Raw genomic sequence first — 25530 nt, forward strand, 5'->3', positions numbered from 1 at the left:
TACATTCGTAAAACTGACTAGCTGACCACCATATCTTTGCTTACCCTAACCCAACCCCCGAAAATAATTATGCGGGCGCTCCTGCACATGAATACATATAGGAACTTAAAATTATGAAATTACATTATTGGATACCTTTATGATACCCCAGACAATCACCCCGTTTAATTTTTTTTAATGATGTTAACAATCCATCTTCATCGCAATCTCAGCCTCTCTGTGTCACAAATGAACAGAAGAGAAATACAGAATTGAATTGACCACGTCGCACGTGACAGAAACGCGTGGCGGGAAAGTTATTGCATGGGAAGTAGTGGTGGTAACTGCAACAGTCTTTGCGATGACATACACGGGTAACATGAAGTTTGTGGCATACTTACTTATATGAATCAATTTGTCAAATTACAACGCACTTTATGTATTAGGTGGAACGTTTTAAGTGTGCACGTCGAAGTGATTTGTCAGGATATTTTAGAAGAGCTCTGTTCACTTCTGTCGTTCTCGGTCATTTCGGGAGTTTTAAATATGGCAGCACATTTTAATAACACTATAAAATTATGAATAGTTACTGTAGTTCCAGTGTTGCAAATGCATATATAAAACAAGGTTGAAATGATTTTAGAGAGAAACGGACCTGATCAGTAGTTTTTGTATTTTCATCGTATTCCATCATTTGTTTGCAAGGGGCATAACTCTGTAAACCTTGTTTACGAACTGGGCCAAAATTGCTTTCCCTGTATCACTCCAACAGTCGTACTTTTATTTATAAGTAAAGGGTCACGCGTAATTTCCCGCTGTCACAAACCAATAATCTATTAAATAATTTCATATTTTGTGTAAAAGCTTTAGAAATGTTAACATGTTATTTCAAGATAGTGGAAAAGTTGAAGTTCTACGCTTGTTTCATGGTAAAGGTTGCTTTACAATTTACGATTTATTCTTTTCTGCATTATTTCTAATGTTTCAAGAAAATGGCAATCCTTGCTTGTTGATGTTTATTTTTTGTGCTATTCTTCAAAAATACTGTTCATAGGCAATCCCTTGTGAACTTTAGGAGAAAGATTGGTATTTTCTAATATAATAAAATTATTTTCTATTATTAGAGAAATTCAATATATAATATGAAATAAATATTTTCTGAATATTAGAAAATATGAAGCTTTTAAGTGGAAGTTCCTGGACAGTGATTTCTCCTTTAACATCTCTTCCATTGGAAGTTCTTGGACTGATTTCTCCTATAATGTCACTTCCACTGGAATTTCCTGGACTGTGATTTCTCCTATAATGTCACATTCATTGGAAGCTCTTGGACAGTGATTTCTCCTTTAATGTCACTTTCATTGGAAGTTCCTGGATTGTGATTTCTCCGTTAACATCTCTTCCACTGGAAGTTCCTGGACTGTGATTTCTCCTATAATGTCACATTCATTGGAAGTTCCTGGACAGTGATTTCTCCTTTAACATCTCTTCCATTGGAAGTTCTTGGACTGATTTCTCCTATAATGTCACTTCCACTGGAATTTCCTGGACTGTGATTTCTCCTATAATGTCACATTCATTGGAAGCTCTTGGACAGTGATTTCTCCTTTAATGTCACTTTCATTGGAAGTTCCTGGATTGTGATTTCTCCGTTAACATCTCTTCCACTGGAAGTTCCTGGACTGTGATTTCTCCTATAATGTCACATTCATTGGAAGTTCCTGGACAGTGATTTCTCCTTTAACATCTCTTCCACTGGAAGTTCCTGGACTGTGATTTCTCCTATAATGTCACATTCTTTGGAAGTTCTTGGACAGTGATTTCTCCTTTAATGTCACTTCCACTGGAGATTCCTGGACTGTGATTTCTCCTTTAATGTCACTTCCATTGGAAATTCATGGACAGTGATTTCTTCTTTAATGTCACTTTCATTGGAAGTTCCTGGACAGTGATTTCTCCTTTAATTTTACTTCCATTGGAGATTCCTGGACTGTGATTTCTCCTTTAATGTCACTTCCATTGGAAGTTCCTGGACAGTGATTTCTTCTTTAATGTCACTTCCATTGGAAGTTCCTGGACTGATTTCTTCTTTAATGTCACTGTCATTGGAAGTTCCTGTACTGATTTCTCCTTTAATGTCACTTCCAATGGAAGTTTCTAGATTGTGATTTCTATTTTGATATGACTTTCATTGGAAATTCCCAATAACCTTTGTGAAAAAATTGAATCTAGTTCATGATTTCTCATGTGTTGTGTCATGCATTAATGATGAAGTGTTAATCTTGTGAATACCAGTAGTGCACACATTACTGTTGTTTTATTCTTTAAAGTATATCCCCACTGTGAATAGTACACTCCGTTCTGATGCTTGATACTTTAAAGTACATATCCACTGTGAATAGTATACTCCATACTAATATTTTACACTTCATAGTATATCCCCGCTGTGAATGGTACACTCTTTACAAGTCGGGCATGCTAATCACAAAGTTACTCCAACTCCTGTCACAAGTTGTGTATGCCAATCACTGAGTCACTGTGACTTCCTCTGTTAGTCGCCTCTTATGGTATGCAGGAGAGTACATTGGGACTATTCTGTCCCTGGGCCCATAGGGAGTTATTCATTGGGGACTTTTATGTCCCCAGGCCCATAGGGGGTTATTCATTGGAACCATTCTGTATCCACATGCCCATGGGGAGTTATTCATTGGGACTATTGTGTCCCTGTGCCTATGGAAATTATTCATTGGGACTTTTATGTGTCACCATGCAGGTAGGGAGTTATTTGTTGGGACTATTATGTGTCCCCATCCCCATAGGGAGATTTTCATTGGGACTATTCTGTCTCCATGGCTGTAGGGAGCTATTCATTGGGACTGTTGTGTGTCTCCATGCTGGTAGGGAGGTATTATTTATTGGGACTAAACTGTGTCTCCATGCCTGTAGGGAGTTATTCATTGGGGCTGTTCTGTCTTCAGGCCCATAGGGAGTTATTTATTGGGACTATTTTATGTCCCAAGATCTTTAGGGACTTGTTCATTTTTGACTATTTTATGTCCCAAGACCTGTAGGGAGTTATTCATTGGGATTATTCTGTGTCCCCAGCCCTGTAGTGGGTTATTCATAAGTTTGCCTTTAACATGTGCCAAACATCTTTTATGAATGGAGTAAGTAAGTTAATATGCAATTTTATGCTTCTCACATCTGGGTGTGGTGTTAGCTTGCCACTGAACATCATTACTTGAATGACTAACTCTGCATGTCTTTGAGTGTGCTGTTAGTCGGCCAGTAAATGTCATTACTTTAATGATCAACTGAACATGTCTATGGGTGTGGTGTTAGTTGGCCAGTAAATGGCATTACTTGAATGACCAACTTTACATGTCTATTGGTGTGGTGTTAGTTGGCTGATAAATGGCATTACTTGAATGTCCAACTCAAAATGTCTATTGGTGTGGTGTTAGTTGGCCAGAAAAATTATTGCTTGAAGGTTTCCCACTAAATATCATTACTTGAATTACCAGCTGTACATATCTTTTGGCGTGGTGTTGGTTCGCTACAAAATATTCTGTGAATTACTAACTGCATATGCCTATGGATGATGGCCAACTGTGCATGTCTGGGTGTGGAGTTAATTTGCCATTAAACAACATTACTGAACATGTCTGTGTATGGTGCTGGTATGCCAGTAAACATCATTATGTGAATGACCAATTGTGTATGTATGGGTGTGGTGTTGGGTTGGTTTACCAGTAAAAGCACCATCGTTATGACCTACTGTGTTGACATCTTTTCATTGCATTGTCTGCTGAGTATGTTGTAAAAAATTAGATGTAGTGATTTCATTATCCAATCATATGATGTCACTTTGTGATCGAAGTTTTTTTTATAAAGGGCAATTTAGTTTGCTTTGTCAGATTGTCATTTGATTTTGCTACAAATATGGGTGGAATATCTCCAGAGATGTAAGTAAAGGAGCTTGGAGGTTAAGGTCATTGGTAGCAATTGTTTAAAGTTTATTTTTGGCAGTCATTGTTTGAAGTTCCTCAGTATTATTGCCATGGATGATTGAAATCAAAGTAAAGATATTTACTATGGGATATACATACCATTGCTGGTGGTGTGGTCAAAGGTCGAGGCTACAGTGGTCAGTTTCTTTTATTTTGTGGAACAGTCATAAAAATATGTATATATTGATAACCATTAAACTTTCAAGGAGAGTCCTCAAAGTGCATACATCCTTTGGCGATGATGGATAAAGTCAATATTTTGTAGCGAACCAACACCATGCCAAAAGATATGTACAGTTGGTAATTCAAGTAATGATATTTAGTGGGAAGTCATTTGCTGTAATCCAAAGAATGTGGGTTTAATATCTACCCAAGCCATCTCAAGCTAGTTGCCATGATGTGTCTATAAAGGTCAAGGTCACATAATGAATTGCTGCTTACTTTTCTTCTGATAACTTAAGAACTTTGTGAGTTTTCCATACATGTATTGTTATCAGATTTGTTACATATTAGTAATGGAATAAAGGATTTAAATAGAGGTCAAGGCCACATGTTTAATCATATGTTTACACAATTTTTCTGCTGACTAAATGCTTCTTGTTGTCCTTGTTATTGTTGTTACAATTTGTTGGTTATTTTATTAAGTATTAGCAATAAAGCATTTTATTCCTTTCTGCTTTTTATTACATTTACAAATATCGCAAACAAATTCCATTAGCAAATCATATATATCTTTTAATATGGCAAAGCCAGAGTCTCATACATTTTGATTATCACATTTGTTTATTCTTGTCTATAATTAGGTTTCAGGTGATAATTAAAAGTTAAATTGTTTTTGATAGTAGTTTTATCCTGTGTAAAGAAAGGCTATTGATTTATACTTGCATACTTCACCATGGCAACACTAACAAAATGGGTGAGCTGCACAAGATAATTTCAGAATGTCAGAAGTCATATTTGCTGTAATCCAAAGAATGTGGGTTTAATATCTACCCAAGCCATCTCAAGCTAGTTGCCATGATGTGTTTATGGGAAGGGCACATAGTATAATTTCCTAGTGTGGTATAACTAGTAATGTTAAAAGTGGCATTAAACCAGCCAACACTTTGCAGTGTGGTAGCTTTCCTTGTAGAAAAGGATTCTCAAAATGCATATAACATACAACACTACCAACAGTGATGGATTCTCAGGAAAACATATTTGATGAGGTATGAATCAAGAAAGACAAGTCCACTTTCTGACTTGTTACATTGGTAACATAGCCCTTGTGAATGAATGACTTCAGTTCTGATTACAAATACAGTATACAATCTTTCTTGTGGACATTTGTAACACAACAAATGGCTGCAAGTATTTAGTTCTGATTACAAATATACAATCTTTCATGTAGGCAATTTTAACACAATGAATGGCATCAAATGTTGCATTTTGGTTACAAATGTACACTCTTCCATTGTGCATTTTTAACACAACCTTGTTTATTCAGTTGGGTCATGTTATATATTTGTTTAAATCCCAAACTTTTGTGTAATGCCTAATTGTTGAACAATTAGAGTAGTACATTTTTTCGTAATTCAATATGCTTCATTCTTTACATAGGACTTGCAGTATTTAAATGTGCTGGGATCTTTGAATTAATTTTCTCTTAAACATCAGCATTTGCAGATGATGGTGTAATATTAACCGTAGTAGTACTTTACATGTTATAATCTACTTGTGGGAGGTAAATTTAACATGTTAGGCCTAAAATGCAGGCCACATGCCACATCAGAGGGGTGGCTGCCCACAAAGGGTAAGTTTGTACACAAACTTGTCGATGTTGAGAAAACTTGTCAGTTAAGGGAAATCGATGTTGGTGATGGGTGCTATGTAAGAGGGGGACCACTGTATAAGAGAGGGACCACTATATAAGAGGGGGACCACTATATATTCTTTTTACTCATGAAATTGGAGCAGTTATACATGCTTAGAATAACTCGTTTTGGGGCAAATTTGCTCATAGAAATTTTGTGATTTGAAGTACATGATTCATTTTAATAACTGTTTAATTTACAAGCTTATATTTGATTTATACAAGCTGAATTATTGCCTGTGTAGGTTGAAGAAGAAATTTGTGAAGAAACCTTCTCTGTCTTGATGTATAGCACAAAAATCATGTAATCCTTCATTACACAAATTCTTGTCATTTATACAGCAAAACTAACTGACATCTTTAAAAAGATGGTATTTTGTATCTTTCACACTCTTATGAAAATAAAAGCTGCATAAAGTACATATTTTAGTAAAATGATTTCAATCTGTCATTCAGATTTGCAAAAGTATATATCCTCATTTAGTAATTTTAGCCTCAGAATATCTCTTCCCATAAGAGTTATTTCCCTTGTTATGAAAAAGTTATTTTTTATGAAGACTCCAGGCTAAGGTTATAATAGGGGGAACCAAACAGATATTATGAACTTCTACAAGAGTGGTGGGTGTAAGGTGAAGTTGTTTGCATTTGCAACATGTACAGTAGAGAAAATGTTGCTATAACTGTAAATTTCTTTGGATATAGTACTTTGGGAAATAGTACACGACTAACCGAGATGGCTGTTCTCTTGTGCTTGAAAGTTCAGCCTGAATTAGTCTACATTACACTATCTTTAGCAGATTTTAAAATAAGGAAACTAATTTTGCCATATTAGACAATACCATTTTCTAGAAGTGCAATGAATGAATTACCAATTACCAAACATATAAAATGTATTAATTTTTTTTTTTACAATGTACCTCTGAAATCGAGGAAGTGAAAATGACCTACCAGAGCTAACAGTTTTTGAAATGTGCACATCTGGAGTAAGGCCAAGCTGTATACTCTATAACCCATATTACACATGTCAGTCAGACATGAAAATAAAGGGAAATTGAAGGTTCTTTGAACAATACCTAAGATATACAAAGTGTTTTTTAGATGGCCAATAATACCAGCAAGGAATATGAGGGAAATTCTTTTACTTTAAAAATATAACCCTCTGCGAAACACAACCGGTAGAGGACCAAAATATGCACTCAGTTAAAAGAATTCATTGTTTTTGTTTTGTTTTTTCTCTTTGAGCACATTTGGCCTACGACTTGAATAAATCAGCTTTTAATTTCTCAATTTCTCTGATGTGAGATTTGCACCATTTTCTCATATTGGTCATTGCATTTTGTACATAAAACTGGTTTTTTACATATTAATAGTGCTATCAAGCCCAATATACTGAACCTGGTTGTTGTGTGTTTGCAAGAGAGCATGAGAGCATACCAACATTAAGCTGATTGTTGTGTGTGTATGAGAGACAGCATGTGAGCATACCAACATTAAGCTGATTGTTGTGTTTGTATGAGAGTGTGTGTGTGTACTAGTTTTAACCTAATTGTGTGTATGAGAGACAGCATGTGAGCATACTGGCATTATCTTGATTGTTGTGTCTTGGCGAGAGTGTGTGAACATGCTAGAATTAACTTGATTGTTGCGTGTGTATGAGAGATAGCGTGTGAGCATACCAACATTAAACTGATTGTTGTGTGTGTATGAGAGACAGCATGTGAGCATACTGGCGTTAACCTGATTGTTGTGTGTATGAGAGATAGCATGTGAGCATACCAACATTAAGCTAATTGTTGTGTGTGTATGAGAGACAGCATGTGAGTGTACTAGTTTTAACCTGATTGTTGTGTGTATATGAGAGACGGCATGTGAGCATGCTGGCATTATCTTGATTGTTGTGTGTTTGCGAGAGTGTGTGAACATGCTAGAATTAACTTGATTGTTGCGTGTATGAGAGATAGCATGTTAGCATACCAACATTAAGCTGATTGTTGTGTGTGTGTGAGAGATACATGTAGCTTGTGAGCATACCAACATTAAGCTGATTGTTGTATGTGTATGAGAGACAGCATGTGAGCCTACCAACATTAACCTGATTGCTGTGTGTATATGAGAGATAGCGTATGAGCATACCAACATTAACCTGATTGTTGTGTGTATATGAGAGATAGCGTATGAGTATACTAGTTTTAACCTGATTGTTTTATGTGTATGAGAGACAGCATGTGAGCATACCAACATTAACCTGATTGTTGTGTATATATGAAAGACAGCATGTGAGCATACCAACATTAAGCTGATTGTTATGTATGACAGACAGCATGTGAGCATACCAACATTATCCTGATTGTTTTATGTGTATGAGAGACAGCATGTGAGCATACCAACATTAAGCTGATTGTTGTGTGTATATGAGAGATAGAGTGTGAGCCTACCAACATTGAGCTGATTGTTGTGTGTGTATGAAAGACAGCATGTGAGCATACCAACATTAACCTGATTGTTCTATGTGTATGAGAGACAGCATGTGAGCATACCAACATTAAGCTGATTTTTGTGTGTATACGAGAGACAGCATGTGAGCATACTGGCATTAACCTGATTGTTGTGTGTGTATGATAGATAGCAATTGAGCATACCAACATTAACCTGATTGTTGTATGTGTATGAGAGACCGCATGTGAGCATACCAACATTAAGCTGATTGTTGTGTGTGTATGAAAGAGTGTGAGCCTAACATTAACCTGGTTGTTGTGTGTGTATGAAAGACAGCATGTGTGTATACTGGTTTTAACCTGATTGTTGTGTGTATGAGAGAGAGAGAGCATGTGAACATGCTATAATTAACTTCACTGTTGTGTATGAGAGTGTGGGTATGTGTGCATACTAGCAATAACATGATTGTTGTTGTGTGTGTATGAGAGTATGGGTATGTGTACATACTAGCAATAACCTGATTGTTGTTGTGTGTGTATGAGAGAGAGCATATGATTATACTATAGGACAAGTCACATGGGTCATGCATGCACATTTACTCATTTTAAATTAAATATAAATTGTTTGTTTTTTAAATCTAACACTACTTTTCTTTAACCAAGGTCTATTCAATCCTGATTTTTGAATGATCTGCACTTTAACTGTCATGAAGAAAGTTCACACCAAAAATTGTCGATCTGTATGGTCTTTTACTGAGGTGGCCATGTGCTAAACTTGGATCAAAATAAGAGAGCGTCAAATGGAGTTGTCACATTCGAGGGTGGTACGAATTTGTTTATCAATAAGCTAAACTTTCATTATGGCCTCACGTCACGCAACATTCAATCTGGATTGTACTTTATCACACGTCACGCAACATTCAATCTAGATTGTACTTTATCACACGTCACGCAACATTCAATCTGGATTGTACTTTATCACACGTCACGCAACATTCAATCTGGATTGTACTTTATCACACGTCACGCAACATTCAATCTGGATTGTACTTTATCACACGTCACGCAACATTCAATCTAGATTGTACTTTATCACACCTTTAGGTTCATTTTGTCCAAAAATGTATATTGACTTTAACATTGATTTTGCCATATGTACTTTTGTTGTGGTGTTTAACGCCATATTTCAGCACACGATAGGCTATGCATGGCGGCCAGTATTAATGGTGGAGGAAGAACCCGGGAAGAACCACCGACCCATGAGAAGCTACTGGCGAGCTTTCTCAAATACCCACGTTAGCAGAATCCTAGACTCAAACCCACGCAGACAGAGATGAGATGGCAGTGATCTGTAACGGAGAGCGCTTTAGACCATTCAGCCACTCGGGGCCCCTGCCATATGTACTATCGGGGCATCTAAATAATGACCTTCCAAAAGGAATATGGATGTATATGAATCCAAATGAAGTGAATACTTATACAGAATCAAATTCTGAAAAATGACACCCATTAATGAAATAATCTGTTTTGAATGCCTACATGACTCATGTGTCTTGTACTACAGCATTGAAATGCAGGTGAGCTTACGCCATTTTAAGTCAAAAATTATTGGAAACATGGCTTTAAAAAATAACAAATGTGATGTAAAGAAAGAAAAACTTTGTCCAAAAATTTCATTAAATTCATGATGCCTTTGATAAAAAAAAAGTCGGTTGTGCTGTGACTGATGCATGATGAAACTTGAGAAATGATGTTTTATCCTTGATAATCTGTTGAGAAATATGAAGTAAAATCTACAATCATTGGCATACTCCCCAACATGGCATAATTTGAATACAAGTTTTTATATATAAGTGAATTTAAACTTTTCTAAATTCTCTTCTGGTTCAAATGTTGGCCTTTAAGGATTTTAGTTGAGTGGATCCTGAATGGATTTTTATCAATGATGTGTGGAGAAGAATTGGTTTACCGCTTATAACAAACTTGGAATTCATAAGCATAGATATGGTATTTGTTTTGAATTAATATCCATAATTAATGTCCATATTAATAACAGTAATTAGCATCCATATGAATAATGTAGTGTGGAGGTTTTTTAAAAAAAATCATTATATAAGCAATCTGATGACTGTAGAGTCGGATAAAAATACATACATCCCAACTATTTTCGCCTGTGATGTGCTCGTTTTACATCACCATAGATTACGAGTTCAGTTTGCCTTGATGGCAGCAACGTGATAATTATATTTTGTCCCATATCAATTATCTGAAAAGCCACAGTTTTACAGACTTGTAAAATCACTTTAGTGAGCATTATTGTAATTCATTCTTAAAGTTCCCCATTAATTAAGGTCATGTGTAGGTAATAGGTCACTTTTCTGTCTAGGTATTGTTGTTGTTGTTGTAGGGTTTAATGCCAGCACAAGATAAGCTATACATGGCGGCCAGTATTAATGGTGGAGGAAGAACCTGGGAAAACCCCAGAAAGAACCACCGACCCACGAGAAGCTACTGGCAGTCTTTCTCACATACCCACATTTGCTGAACTCGAGACTCAAACTCACACAGACAGAGGTGAGATGGCAGTGATCCGTAACGGTGAGCGCTTTAGACCATTCGGCCACTTGGGGCCCACTGTCTAGGTATTATGAAGCCATGTCGTACTTCATTGAGGTGAAAGCTCATTCTTATCCTTCATGCACTCGTAAACACTCATCAGGCCTACAATCTTTTACTGGTTATCTAGCAAATCAGGGTCTGTGTTGTTTGTTCTACCAGTTGCATCTAACAAATTGCATGGACCAAGATTTGCCAGCATAATATGCAATAGCAAATCTGGGTCTGTGCAGTTTGCACTTGAATTCAACTTATAAGTGAGCAAATATGGACCTTCAAGCTTGTTTTTTCATCAAAAAGTGTTCTTGGGGATTTCACAATGGTAAATATAACTTCCCATCTCAGTTCTGGTTCATATACCTGTAAAGATGGAGTTGCTCACTGCATAGTAAGGGAGACAAAATACAAGCACAATACACTATGAAAACCCTTTGCATACTGTGGTTTTTAAATATTGATGTTTCAGCATAGCACAGGTGGATTTGTTTCAGGTCTTTATTTTTTACTTAGGTTATTTGTATGATTTTCCAAGTTTAATTTTTTTGATTGTGTACAACAGGTGCTTTGTTTTACACATTTAAGTGAATAACATAGTGAAACAGCAACTAAATATTTTAAAATCAGACCATTTCATTCTCTCTGATCAGTTAGAAAAAATGGAATTGGTGAATGTGCAATTGGATATGCTATATATGTGTGCAAATAGTATACATGTATATATTTTCTGTTTACAAGTGGATGAATAATTGTTGGTGAATGTGCAATTGGATATGCTATATATGTGTGCAAATAGTATACATGTATATATTTTCTGTTTACAAGTGGATGAATAATTGTTGGTGAATGTGCAATTGGATATGCTATATATGTGTGCAAATAGTATACATGTATATATTTTCTGTTTACAAGTGGATGAATAATTGTTGGTGAATGTGCAATTGGATATGCTATATATGTGTGCAAATAGTATACATGTATATATTTTCTGTTTGCAAGTGGATGAATAATTGTTGGTGAATGTGCAATTGGATATGCTATATATGTGTGCAAATAGTATACATGTATATACTTTCTGTTTACAAGTGGATGAATAATTGTTGGTGAATGTGCAGTTGGATATGCTATATATGTGTGCAAATAGTATACATGTATATATTTTCTGTTTACAAGTGGATGAATAATTGTTGGTGAATGTGCAATTGGATATGCTATATATGTGTGCAAATAGTATACATGTATATATTTTCTGTTTATAAGTGGATGAATAATTGTTGGTGAATGTGCAATTGGATATGCTATATATGTGTGCAAATAGTATACATGTATATATTTTCTGTTTACAAGTGGATGAATAATTGTTGGTGAATGTGCAATTGGATATGCTATATATGTGTGCAAATAGTATACATGTATATATTTTCTGTTTACAAGTGGATGAATAATTGTTGGTGAATGTGCAATTGGATATGCTATATATGTGTGCAAATAGTATACATGTATATATTTTCTGTTTACAAGTGGATGAATAATTGTTGGTGAATGTGCAATTGGATATGCTATATATGTGTGCAAATAATATACATGTATATATTTTCTATTTACAAGTGGATGAATAATTGTTGGTGTCCTGCCATCTCACTTCATGCTCGAGTCTTGAATTTGGCCAGTGTGAATATATGAAAAACTTGCCAGTAGCTTTCATGAATCAGTGTTTTTTTACTGGGGTTTTCCTGGGGTTTTTCTTGCACCAGTTATATTGGCCAATATCTTGTGCTTATCATGTGCTGGAAAATGACATGAAACCCAACAAAGAAGTAGTAGTTGTGACAAAATATTCCATAAAAAGTTCAAATAATTTTCTTTTATTAGTTTTGGAATTCGTTAAGTTGTATCAATTACTCAAAAATATTTCATTTTTTTCCAGGTTTTCGCTAGTGGAAGACATTGACAAAGTTAGTAGAAGACTTGAATGCAGTAATTAGGAAAACATGCGTGTTTACTTAATGGTATGAGACGCTGTCATTTGTATGAGAGCTTGTGGTGACAATTAACAAACACTTTAATGCATGGGAAATTAATGCAGGATAGAAAAACATTCTTTGGACTATGGAACATTTGAGTACATATGGCAACTGTTTTAACATTCTCCAGATAACAAAATAAATGCTTTTTGTTATTCAATATAAACATAAATTGTATGTATATGTCCTGTACGTCTTGATATTTAATATAAACATAAATTGTATGTACATATCCATGTAAGGCTTGATCATTTGCAAACATCATTGATCCAGATCTTTGAACATCATTCTCCAACAAGTCAGGGTCTATGGTGTTTATTTTACTGATTACTCTTGGCAAACTGCAGAGACCCAGATATCCTGATACATTATGCGATACCATAACTTCGTCGGTGTAGTGTGCAGCGCGATTAGACGTGTGAGTATATGGTGTATGAAAGATAAGGAGAGTACATTATTCCACACTTGACAATACTCTATAATGATACATATATATATATATATATATATATATATATATATATATATATATATATATATATATATATGTTGTTTTCAAAGAAAACACAAGTGTGTGATACTGCCCATCTAGATGTGGCACACTTTGCTGTACATTGTTTAAAAGAGAGACTTGAATCCATGGGATATGATTTAGGTTTGTAATCTTTTGATGTGTACAGTGATTTACAGATTGGTATCCAACCCCTGTAGAGAGGATCATTGGGTTGGGGGGACATTTGTGAATCTGTATAATTGTATATGTAATGTGTAGTAATTGCAGAGTTTTGTTCCTTTTGGCCCTTGGGTCTTTTCTTATCATGTAGGAACAAAAGTTAAGGGAGGTTTTGCCAACACTTTCTACTGTACCTTCCATTTTATGCATAATCTCCTTTCAGATAACCTGTTCTACACATCATTGTCACTCCTCAATGGTTGTAGTTAAACAAAATTATAACACAAGAGTCCAAATATGCTGGCATGACACAAATGATGTGATGGACTTGGGGTTATTTTATTAATCCACTTGCAGCTATATCAAACATGAAAATAATGAATGAATATAATGATATTTTAGATTTTGTCTAATTACTATTTATAATAAAGTGCATACAAACTTCCTTTTTTTCACAGTATATAGAATTTGCAGTTCATACCCTAAATATGTGATCTGTAGGGTTGTATTTCTGGTGGATACAAAAAAATACCCATTAGTACCAATTTTTTATTTTTAGATAACCTTATATTGTATTATAATGTTTTTCTTTAATTGTATCTTCACAACTTCTCATATGGTATAATGCTTAAATATCTTGAAATTATATTAAATCTGGGAATAAAGATCTGTTAGATTCAAAGTGTTTCACTATAAATATACATGACAGCGCAATTGACCCCTGCTAATTGCTTCTAATTGGTTGGATACTACATGTAATGATTGCATATAATAATGTGACACTGAGAAATCAAGATTATTTGACTGGAATTTTTTTAATGGTTTTGTCTGATCTTTTTTAAACAAAAGTGCAAGACATATCATGGGCATCAAATAAATTTCTATTCAAGACATTTCTAAAAGATTTGTGTTATCCCATAATTTTGAAAAAAGGCAGGGTGCTGCATTCTACAGAAGCCTTGTTGGACAGAAATATTTGGAATTGGGTCTAGTCTGAGCTGACATTTACATTGGGTCAGAGAATAATTAATTGTGTGGGCAAATTAATTTAGCACCATGTGCTGATGGTGATAAATGAGTCCTGTAAAGAAGCCCTCCAAAACATGAAAGAAAAAATAATGACCACTGTCCAGCCTGTTATTGTTTGCAGTGTGCCATCTGCTGTTTGCAGGTTTTTGGACAGGGAGTGACCTCTGGTCAGTATGAAGTGATAAGATCATCCTAAAGTATCATCATTTCTGAAAAACTCCTTTATCCTTGAATTCTATTTTCTTTAGATGCAACCTGTATGTACATATGTATGTCTGCATGAATGCACTTGTATATGTGTGTTGTGTTTTTAATTATCATTGTATTTTGTATATTATGATATGTAATGTCTGTCTGTCTGTACCTTCAGCTATCTGTCATTTCTCCTTGCAACCTGAACTCTTTACCTGAGCTGAGGTACAGGACACATTTTTTTGTAGCTTTGATGTTAGTAGGGATGGGTTTGAATTTAACGAGGGTAAAAATATAATATGCAGATATATATGGGATGGTGTTTATTGTAACATTGTAACCCCAGTACATTCAGAAAAATTAATTGGGGATATTATGATTGGTGACTGGTGAGTCTGTGCACCATGCTACAGGATTAGATAAAGATGTTAAACCTGGTAGAAGGCACCATCCCCTCTCCATTGATGTAAACTGGTAAAACACATATTTTTGTTTCTAGATTCTCACACCCATTTAGCCCCTGGGAGGCGTCAGCAGGTGAAATAAACCAAAAATATTCTGGCTTTTCTTTGAATATTTTGGAATAAAATGTTGTCAAAATTGCTTGTTGATTACCATGGAAACAGTATTCAGACATGCAAGACTAACTCAGGTTCTGTTAATTGATGCTGGCTGACAGGTGTATTCTTTTCCCTAGAAATGGATCACAAATTGGAAACTCTTGACATCCCCAATTACATAAAAAGATAATTGGCATAAGAAGAGGAACTCAGATATGCAGTTCATATCCACCCCCACCCCACCATGACCTTGCATTGGGGCACTGGATGTAGGTGGTGAGACAAATTAAGTCAGGATTGGGATCAATCTTGCACAGCACTATTTAGTCATGGTTTGTGTCTCTTATACACCATTGTTACATCTGGGTATCAATTTCAGTGGCAGTGGCATCATCCGATTATGTGTTAAAGTTGAAATGTTTTGCAAGTCAGACGTGGAGATGGAGGTGATGTATCCATCATTGTACAAGCTTGTAGTGAGACACTGGTTTCCGCAGAGTTGGACATTGGGATGGTGGGGGAAGTGTCCTTTCAAGACCAGCCATCTTTCATTAGAGGTGATCCAAAAAGATAAGACAGTTCTTTCATGCATGAAATATGTGGTCATTCATACCAAGTGGCATTCCAAAATACAGGTCTTTAAAGTCCAATTTGTATTTCAGGAGCTTTCCAATTGATGCTACTATACCTTTTACTTAAATGTCAGGAGCTGTTTCTCATGGCATGTCATAACAATAACACTGTATAATCCAGATAACACACATGTACCCTAAGTGGTTAGAGTGTCCACCTTGGATGTAGGAGATCACAGGTTCAAACCCCAGCCAAGTCATAGCCTTAGAAAAATGATACTAGCAACTGCCTCGTGTGGCACTCGGCATTAAGAGGTTTCTATTAGGACTAGTTGACCTGTGGTCTGGATAATGTGACTGGGTAGAACATGATCCTACATGTCTGCGGCATGATGCCCCTGTGCACTGACATGTCCCATCACTATAAACTGGCAAACTGGACATCGTAGAGATATGACTGAAAATTGTTAAAGCTATGTTAAAAATCTAAATTACATGTATAATCCAGAAATCTGTGTATTATGAATCTGATCTCTCAAGACAGTTGTTCTAAGATAGCCCTTTTTTCTCAAAATGGCTTTTGTTGTTGTGATTGGGATTAATGCCATTTTTCAGCACATGATCGGCTATACATGGCAGCCAGTATTGATGGTGGAGGAAGAACCCGTGAAGAACCACCGACCCACGAGAAGCTACCGGCAAGCTTTCTCAAATATCCACATTGGCCGAGCCCGAGACTCAAACCCATGCAGAGGTGAGATGGCAGTGATCCGTGATGGAGAGCACTTTAGACCACTCGGCCACTCGAGGGCCCCCAGAATGAGTTTTATTAATACTTTCCATGGTTAGTAGTAAAATATATATAATGTAGTTCATTTGGTCGATTGGGTGTCTCGCAGAAATTGCTCAAGTGAAATGAGTCTTTTGTCATCTTTAATTTTCAGTGATGGTTGTTTTGTCTACAACACTGAAAAATCTTATGACATTATTGAAGATCATGTTTATACCACAAGCTACACCACTTCTAACAACTTCTTTTCCATACAAACATGACCTTTCCCAACAATTGTTTTTTTCCATGCAAACATGGCCTCTCCCAATAATTGCTTTATTAAAAATATGGCCTCTCCCAATAACTGATTTTTCCTCATGCAAACTTGGTTTCCCACAATAGCTGCTTTTTTCCATGAAAACTTGGCCTTTCCCAACAACTGTTTTTTTTTCTCCATACAAACTTGACCTCTCCCAACAACTTCTTTTTTCCATACAAACTTGACATATCCCAACTTCTTTTTTCATGCAAACTCTGCTTCTCTCAGAAACTGCTTTTTTCCATGCAAACTTGGTCTTTCACAACAACTGCTTTTTTTCATGCAAACATGGCCTCTCCCAAAAACTGATTTCTTTCTATACAAACTTTGCCACTGCCAACAACTGCTTTTTTCCACGTAAACTTGGTCTCTCACAACAACTGCTTTTTTCATGCAAACATGGCCTCTCCCAAAAACTGATTTTCTTTCTATACAAACTTTGCCACTCCCAACAACTGCTTTTTTCCATGCAAACTTGGCAGCTCCCAACAACTGCTTTTTTCCATGCAAACTTGGCAGCTCCCTAAAACTGCTTTTTTCATGCAAATTCTGCTTCTCCCAAAAACTTTTTGCATGCAGATACTCACTATCTTTGATTATGTCATTAAATGTTTACCATCATAAGCAGTTTTTCTTCAGTTTCTTTTCCTGTCTATATTTACACACATTTTCAAAAGTAAACAAAACAGGAAAACATTCTTAATTTTGATCTCCACATGTGGGGTTGTCAACTCTTTTGTCTGAAATAAAATAAGGTAACAAATTTAAAGTTCTTTCCTTTCTGTAAATCACAGATTGTCAAAATAAGAGCTGGGAACTGAATTAATCACCTCTGTGTCCTAGGTTCAACTCCATCTTGGCAAAAGATGAAACGATGATGAAACAAAAATTTAATCATTCTAGGATAAGAGCACCTGCCCAATAGAAATAACATTTGCCCATTCTCCAGGCCGTCCCGCTCTAGTGACCCCTTTGAGGGTTTCATCCTTTTGTGTTGGCTGATGCATCCAGGATACATGCAGGCTGATTTATGAATTGAGGTTAATTTCTCTTTTAAGAAAAAAGTCTAGGTGAGTTACAGTGTCATGAATTCCATGACTCCATTGCTGAGCAAGACAGATGGCCATTGAATGCAGCTGTAAAAGGTATTCTTAATATCAAAAGAGAGACAGATTAAAAAAAGACTCATCCATTTGTCCATTAAGTGAAACTAAGAAAGTTTTATGTGCTAGAGTTGTTTTGTGTAATGAATGTTGGGTACATTGTCACTTTAGACCAGATCTATCAGGATCATGGAAAATATTGTAGAACATACCAGAGGGATCAATAATTTAGAGAAAATAAATCACTATCAATTACTCACACCTAAAATTATCCTTATCACAGCAGTGCCTGTCTCCATCTAAACTGGTGCTAATATATCAGGTAGCTATTTTAGATATATTGACCTCTTTATGACCTTTCCTATTACCCAACAAAACAGTGTTATCCTAGGAAACACCAGTCATTAGCTGATTATAATTTTCTTTGGCTGATATTGATGTAGTTGATTTTTGCTTCTCTAAACTGACTGGTAATTCCTACTGTTTAATTCAAATATCTATTCTGACAAGATCAGCATTCATTGGTTTGTTTTGAGATAAGTGATAACCCCTGATTTATAAACAATGATATGAATGTTTTTTTTAAAAAGAAAATACTTTTTTCATGATATGTGTTTGCATCCATGTAATTTGTTTTAGAAATTAATGTGCAAGCTGTCATTGTATTGGCTGGTTAGCAAGGAAAAATGTTACTTCACTCAATTCTGAAAGAGAAATATCATGGAATGGTCCATTCCTCTGCACAGGTGAAACTGATCAAAGATCAGATACGGACTGATGTGCAGGAGATAAGCCTAAAATCAACTCAAGTCCCAGTACTAGGTGATATTGATCAAAGATCAGGTATGGACTGATGTGTAGGAGATAAGCCTAAACTCAACTCAAGCCCCAATACTAGGTGATATTGATCAAAGATCAGATATGGACTGATGTGTAGGAAATAAGCCTAAACTCAAGTCCCAGTACTAAGTGATATTGATCAAACATCAGATATGGACTGATGTGTAGGAAATAAGCCTAAACTCAAGTCCCAGTAGTAAGTGATATTGATCAAAGATCAGATATGGACTGATGTGTAGGAAATAAGCCTAAACTCAAGTCCCAGTACTAAGTAATATTGATCAAACATCAGATATGGACTGATGTGTGGGAAATAAGCCTAAACTCAAGTTCCAGTACTAAGTGATATTGATCAAAGATCAGATATGGACTGATGTGTAGGAAATAAGCCTAAACTCAAGTCTGAGTACTAAGTGATATTGATCAAAGATCAGATATGGACTGGTGTGTAGGAGATAAGCCTAAAAACAACTCAAGTCCCAGTACTAAGTGATATTGATCAAACATCAGGTATGGACTGATGTGTAGGAAATAAGTCTAAACTCAAGTCCCAGTACTAAGTGATATTGATCAAACATCAGGTATGGACTGATGTGTAGGAGATGAGCCTAAACTCAAGTCCCAGTACTATGGGTAAGTGATTTGTCAAGCAGTATTTGCAATGATTCCAAAGGATATTCACAACTTTTTTTTATTTTGTTGCTCCCATAGCAGTACCATTCCAATTATGCCACTGATGGCCATGCATATTGTTCAGGTACTCATTTTTGTCTCCCCTGTCAAAGCAAGAGGGAAGTATAATTTTTATGGTGGCAACTCAGATGGCAGAGTGACATTCTGGTTAGCAACATTATGGCTATGTGTTTAGGATTAGGAAGCTCTTTTCCTACTACATCAGTTAATGAATTCAGCTGTATGTCCTTTTTCTAGTATGTCAATGAATTCTGCTGGAAGTCCTTTTTTCTACTTTATAAGTTAATGATTTCAGCTGGAAGTCCTTTTTCTACTAGATCAGTTAACAAATTCAGCTGGTAGTCCTTATCTACTATATCACTTACTTAATTCACCTATGTCCTTTTTTAGTACATCAATTAATGAATTCAGCTGAAGTCCTTTTCTACTATATCAGTTAATTCACCTGAAATCCTTTTTTGCAACATCAGTTAATGAATTCAGCTGCATGTCCTTTTCTACTGCACAAGTTGATGAACTGAGGTGGAAGTCCTTTTCCCACTACTTTAGTTGATTAACTCCGCAGGAAGTCATTTTCTAGCAAAACTTTGATCTTAACAGCATACTTCCCAACTCTGGCAATCTTTTTCAGAAAATAATTTTATTGATAGAAGTTGATTACAAAACCAGAACCACTAACACAGTGATAAACACTATCAGCAATGTATATATACTATGCTGCTCCAAAAGACTTGTAAAAAGTGACGAGTACTTCCTGTGGATGTACACATTGTGATGGCAGGTGCGAGTACTCAATTACAGCCCAACATTTATTCCACTTTTTATATCCTGCCGTTGCTCAAACTGTTTGGTGAATTGTGTTATCTTTTATTAGAGGAGTCTGTAATCTTCAGTTTGGTACAAATTTGATAAATTTCGGTCAGCTATTATTGTAGATATAATCAGCAGCACAATGGTTTTTAACCTACATTTTTGTGTGAATTGACCTAAGTTGTGGGAATAGATATTCTGCTAAGAGTCACATGAGAAAATGCACACCAGTCTGAGCTTGTATCAAAGATTTATCATATACCACCTGCCACCAGCATAAGGGTCATGTCTCACATTTTTATTCTGAACAATGTGAGACAAAAAATATTCTTGACATGTATAAATGCGATATTAACGCCATGCACTTCCATGACCTTGCATATAGCTCACGTATCATCTCAAGGAATAAAAATCTTTTAAAAGTGTTTATTAATTGACAGATGATTGTCATTGAGAAGATAAAATTTATTTCCTTAGCACTTAGAAAGACTGAAGTTAAGCTTAGATTTATATCTACCAAAAAATTGGCACCTTTATAATCATACAGAATTTTCTTTGAAACCATGCATTTTAAATACATAGCTGGTATAAATATACATAAATATATATGAAATACATATGGAGGAAGACATAGTAAAATTTGAGGTTAAAACACGATCTGCTTTTATTTTTACATTAAGGCTGAATTAATTAAACTTATTAAGACTATCAGTGGAAAACTAGTGCACTGGTTCCAGGAAATAATTTAAATGTTTCTTAAGAATTTTTTCTCTAATCACATTTGTCCAAAAGGCAAATTCCTAGTTGAGAAATTACATATTTATACAAAGTCATTCCATATTTCAATATAAATTTTAAATTTTTAATTTCATAATATGCTAATTTTTATATTTTATTTTGCATTTATGTCACTCATTTCTAATTATTATCCCTTGATTGATACCTGAGGTCCGTTGTATGTTTAAGGCACATTGTCACTAAATTTGGATACTCCAGAATGACTATATTGCCCATAATTACTGATGTCTTTAATAGAATGAGCATCCTTTTCTTTACTGCTGTTATATTTCTGGTTCCTGGTCAACCTATTTCCAGAAAATAACTAATTGTATGCTACATTTTGTTCTTTTAAATCACAACTTTCATTTGTCCAAAAGATCCTTGTTGAGAAATGACACATATATGCAACAGAATTTAAATGTTGCTTATTCCAATGATCTAATTTCATAATATGCCTATTTTTCCAATCATTATTCTTTGACCGACACCAGGTCAGATTTAAATTTAAGGCATATTGTCACTAAATTTGGGTACTCCAGAAGGAATATATTGCCCATAATTACAGATGTCTTTAATAGAATGAGCATTCTCTTCTTTACTGCTGTTAAATTTCTGGTTCTTTGTCACCCTGTAATAATCTTCTCCTGCCCACTTAGATTGAAACCAACCATTCGTGCTTTTTTGCAATATTGTCCACACGTGCAGCAGTTATTTTAGTAGGGGGTATTGTTTTGTGACCTGCGACCTCTTGGCGGTTCAAATGTCACCTGTCTGTTAGCAATTTAGCATAAGGTCAGATTTCCTTTATTGACGATGGTGTGACAATAGCTGTGACAAGATCATTACAAAGGAATGATTACTCGGCCTGGGCCAGAGGGGCATGCAGGTCAAAATTAAATTTGTATTTTTGGTAATCTGAGTGAATGAAGAGTATATTCTTTAGTTGTTAGAGGTATGAAGTGCTACCTAAAGATTTGAACAAAATAAACCACATGCATCATGGGGTTGTATATGTATTAAGTATATATTTGGGTTGAACAGCATGTCAGCACCATAATGGCTATTTGGAATGCATTTGTATTAAGTATGTATTTGGGTTTAACAGCATATCAGCACCATAATGGCTATTTGGAATGCATATGTATTAAGTATGTATTTGGGTTGAACAGCATGTCAGCACCATAATGGCTGTTTGGAATGCACATGTACTAAATATGTATTTGAGTTTAACAGCGTGTCAGCATCATAATGGCTATTTGGAATGCATATGTACTAAGTATGTATTTGGGTTTAACAACATGTCAGCACCATAATGGCTATTTGGAATGCATATGTACTAAGTATGTATTTGGGTTGAACAGCATGTCAACGCCATAATGGCTATTTGGAATGCATATGTACTAAATATGTGTTTGGGTTGAACAGCATGTCAGCACCATAATGGCTATTTGGAATGCATATGTACTAAGTATGTATTTGGGTTGAACAGCATGTCAGCACCACAATGGCTATTTGGAATGCATATGTATTAAGTATATATTTGGGTTGAACAGCATGTCAGCACCACAATGGCTATTTGGAATGCATATGTACTAAATATGTATTTGGGTTTAACAGCTTGTCAGCACCATAATGCCTATTTGGAATGCATATGTATTAAGTATGTATTTGGGTTTAACAGCATATCAGCACCATAATGGCTATTTGGAATGCATATGTACTAAATATGTATTTGGGTTTAACAGCATGTCAGCACCATAATGGCTATTTGGAATGCATATGTATTAAGTATGTATTTGGGTTGAACAGCATGTCAGCACCATAATGGCTATTTGGAATGCATATGTACTAAGTATGTATTTGGGTTGAACAGCATGTCAGCACCAAAATGGCTATTTGGAATGCATATGTACTAAGTATATATTTGGGTTTAACAGCATGTCAGCACCATAATGGCTATTTGGAATGCATATGTATTAAGTATGTATTTGGGTTGAACAGCATGTCAGCACCATAATGGCTATTTGGAATGCATATGTACTAAGTATGTATTTGGGTTGAACAGCATGTCAGCACCAAAATGGCTATTTGGAATGCATATGTACTAAGTATATATTTGGGTTTAACAGCATGTCAGCACCATAATGGCTATTTGGAATGCATATGTACTAAGTATGTATTTGGGTTGAACAGCATGTCAGCACCATTAATGGCTGTTTGGTGCTAATTAATGTCAGTTCTTAAATTGTAAATGTGAAGAATTGGACAAACAACATTAGAAAGATAAATCTTACAAAATAAATTTAGACATGAAGTTCTGCACAAGAAAAGATGAAAGATAAAGATGTAAATGTAAAGAATTGCCCAAAACATTTGCAAGATAAACCATTCTAAATAAATGTAAAGAATTGCCCAAAACATTTGCAAGATAAGCCATTCTAAATAAATACAAAGAATTGCCCAAAACATTTGCAAGATAAACCACTCTAAATAAATGTAAAGAATTGCCCAAAACATTTGCAAGATAAACCATTCTAAATAAATATAATTGCCCAAAATATTGCAGGATAAACCTTTCTAAATAATTGTATGGAATTGACCTAAACATTTACTGGATAAAACTTTTTTAAATAAATGTAAACATAAAGTTATTTAAGGTACAGATAAAAATATTAGAACTCTGTTCACTGTATATAAAACAAAAGATTACAGGTAAAGATATTAACATTCTGTGCAGTGTATATAAAATAAAAGATATCAGTTACAGATATTAAAATTCTATACACTATATAAAACAAAAGATAACAGGTAAAGTTATTAAAATTTTGTACTGTCTATAAAGTAAAGGAAAACAGGTAAATATATAAAACTAACTGTACACTGTATATAAAATTAAAGAGAATACGTGTAGGTAAAATTTTTAAAAAATTGTACATTATATAAAACAAAAGATAACAGGTAAAGACAAAAATTGTACACTATATAAAATAAGATACGGTAGGTAAAAGTTATTCAGATTTATACATTATATATAAAATTAAAGATAATCAGCAAAGATGTAAAAACACAATGTGTACACTGTATATAAAATTAAAGAGAATATGTACAATTGTAATTGTTTTGTAAATTGTATATAATATAAAAGATAACAGGTAAAGACAAAAATTGTACACTGTATATAAAATAAGATACGGTAGGTAAAGTTATTAAAATGTATACATTATATATAAAATTAAAGATAATTGGCAAAGATGGAAAAAATGTGTACACTATATAATATGAAATGTAATAGGTAAAAATATAAAGATTTTGTAAACTGTATATAATAAAAAGGATATCTGGTAATGATATTAAAAGTTTATTCACTGTATGGATTGCCCACTGAACTTAGACACAAAGACACAGTGATCCCATTCAAGAGTGCTCTCAGAACACACTTATTTCGACTGCAAGAACAAACTTAAAGACCTAATAAAGTTTCCTACCTTAAATATTCTCAGCATGTTTTTTTATGTTTTCTAATTTCATGGTTTGTTTTTGTAATCATATCATTATATGTTTTTTTTATCTTATAGGTGTTGTCTAATGTTGTAAAGTGCTTAGAGCTTCTAACGATTAGGCGCTATGCAAAGTCCTCATTATTATTATTGTTATTATTATTATTATTATTATTATTATTATTAAATAAAAGATAAAATGTACAGACATTAAAATTTTGTACTCTGTAGATAAAATAACAGATACCAAATACAAAATCTTTCAAATATAGGTTATCATCATGGAATGTGTCTCACCCAAAGATGGTAGCTAATGTAAACTTCACCAACTGAAAAATAAAAATTTGGTAAACAATTTTGTGAAGATGGAGCCTTTAGGATTTTAAGGTTTAAACTATGCAATTTTTCTGCAGTATTGAATTTTTTCAATTTAAGGATATATATTTATGGTATTGTATTTGGAACTATACTTTTACATACCTAATATATATTTGGAACTGTACATAGTTAATACATATTTGGAGCAATACTTGTACATACCTAATATGTAATTTAAGCTATACTTGCACATACTTAATACATATTTTGGACTGTACATGCTTAATTCATATTTGGAGCAATACTTTCACATACCAGATATATAATTTAAGCTGTACTTGTACATACTTAATACATATTTTGGAGTTAATACTTGTGCATACTTATTACATATTTTGGAGTTATACTTGTGCATACTTAATACATATTTGGACCAATACTTTCACATACCTAATGTAT

At 34.6% G+C, this 25530-nt stretch overlaps 1 long non-coding RNA gene across 1 annotated transcript in view; it reads left to right on the top strand.

Annotated features, from left to right (window-relative positions):
- Positions 1 to 281: 281 nt before the first annotated feature.
- LOC149784527 (uncharacterized) overlaps positions 282 to 25530 on the top strand; it is a 32864-nt gene continuing 7615 nt past the window's right edge. The window contains exons 1-2 of the long non-coding RNA XR_016413888.1: positions 282 to 353; positions 12817 to 12898. This is a non-coding gene — a long non-coding RNA (uncharacterized LOC149784527). The remainder of the gene's footprint in view (positions 354 to 12816; positions 12899 to 25530) is intronic.

Source organism: Sinohyriopsis cumingii, chromosome 14 (assembly GCF_028554795.1).
Source record: "Sinohyriopsis cumingii isolate HCF-2022 chromosome 14, ASM2855479v2, whole genome shotgun sequence".
Lineage (NCBI taxonomy): Eukaryota > Metazoa > Mollusca > Bivalvia > Unionida > Unionidae > Sinohyriopsis > Sinohyriopsis cumingii.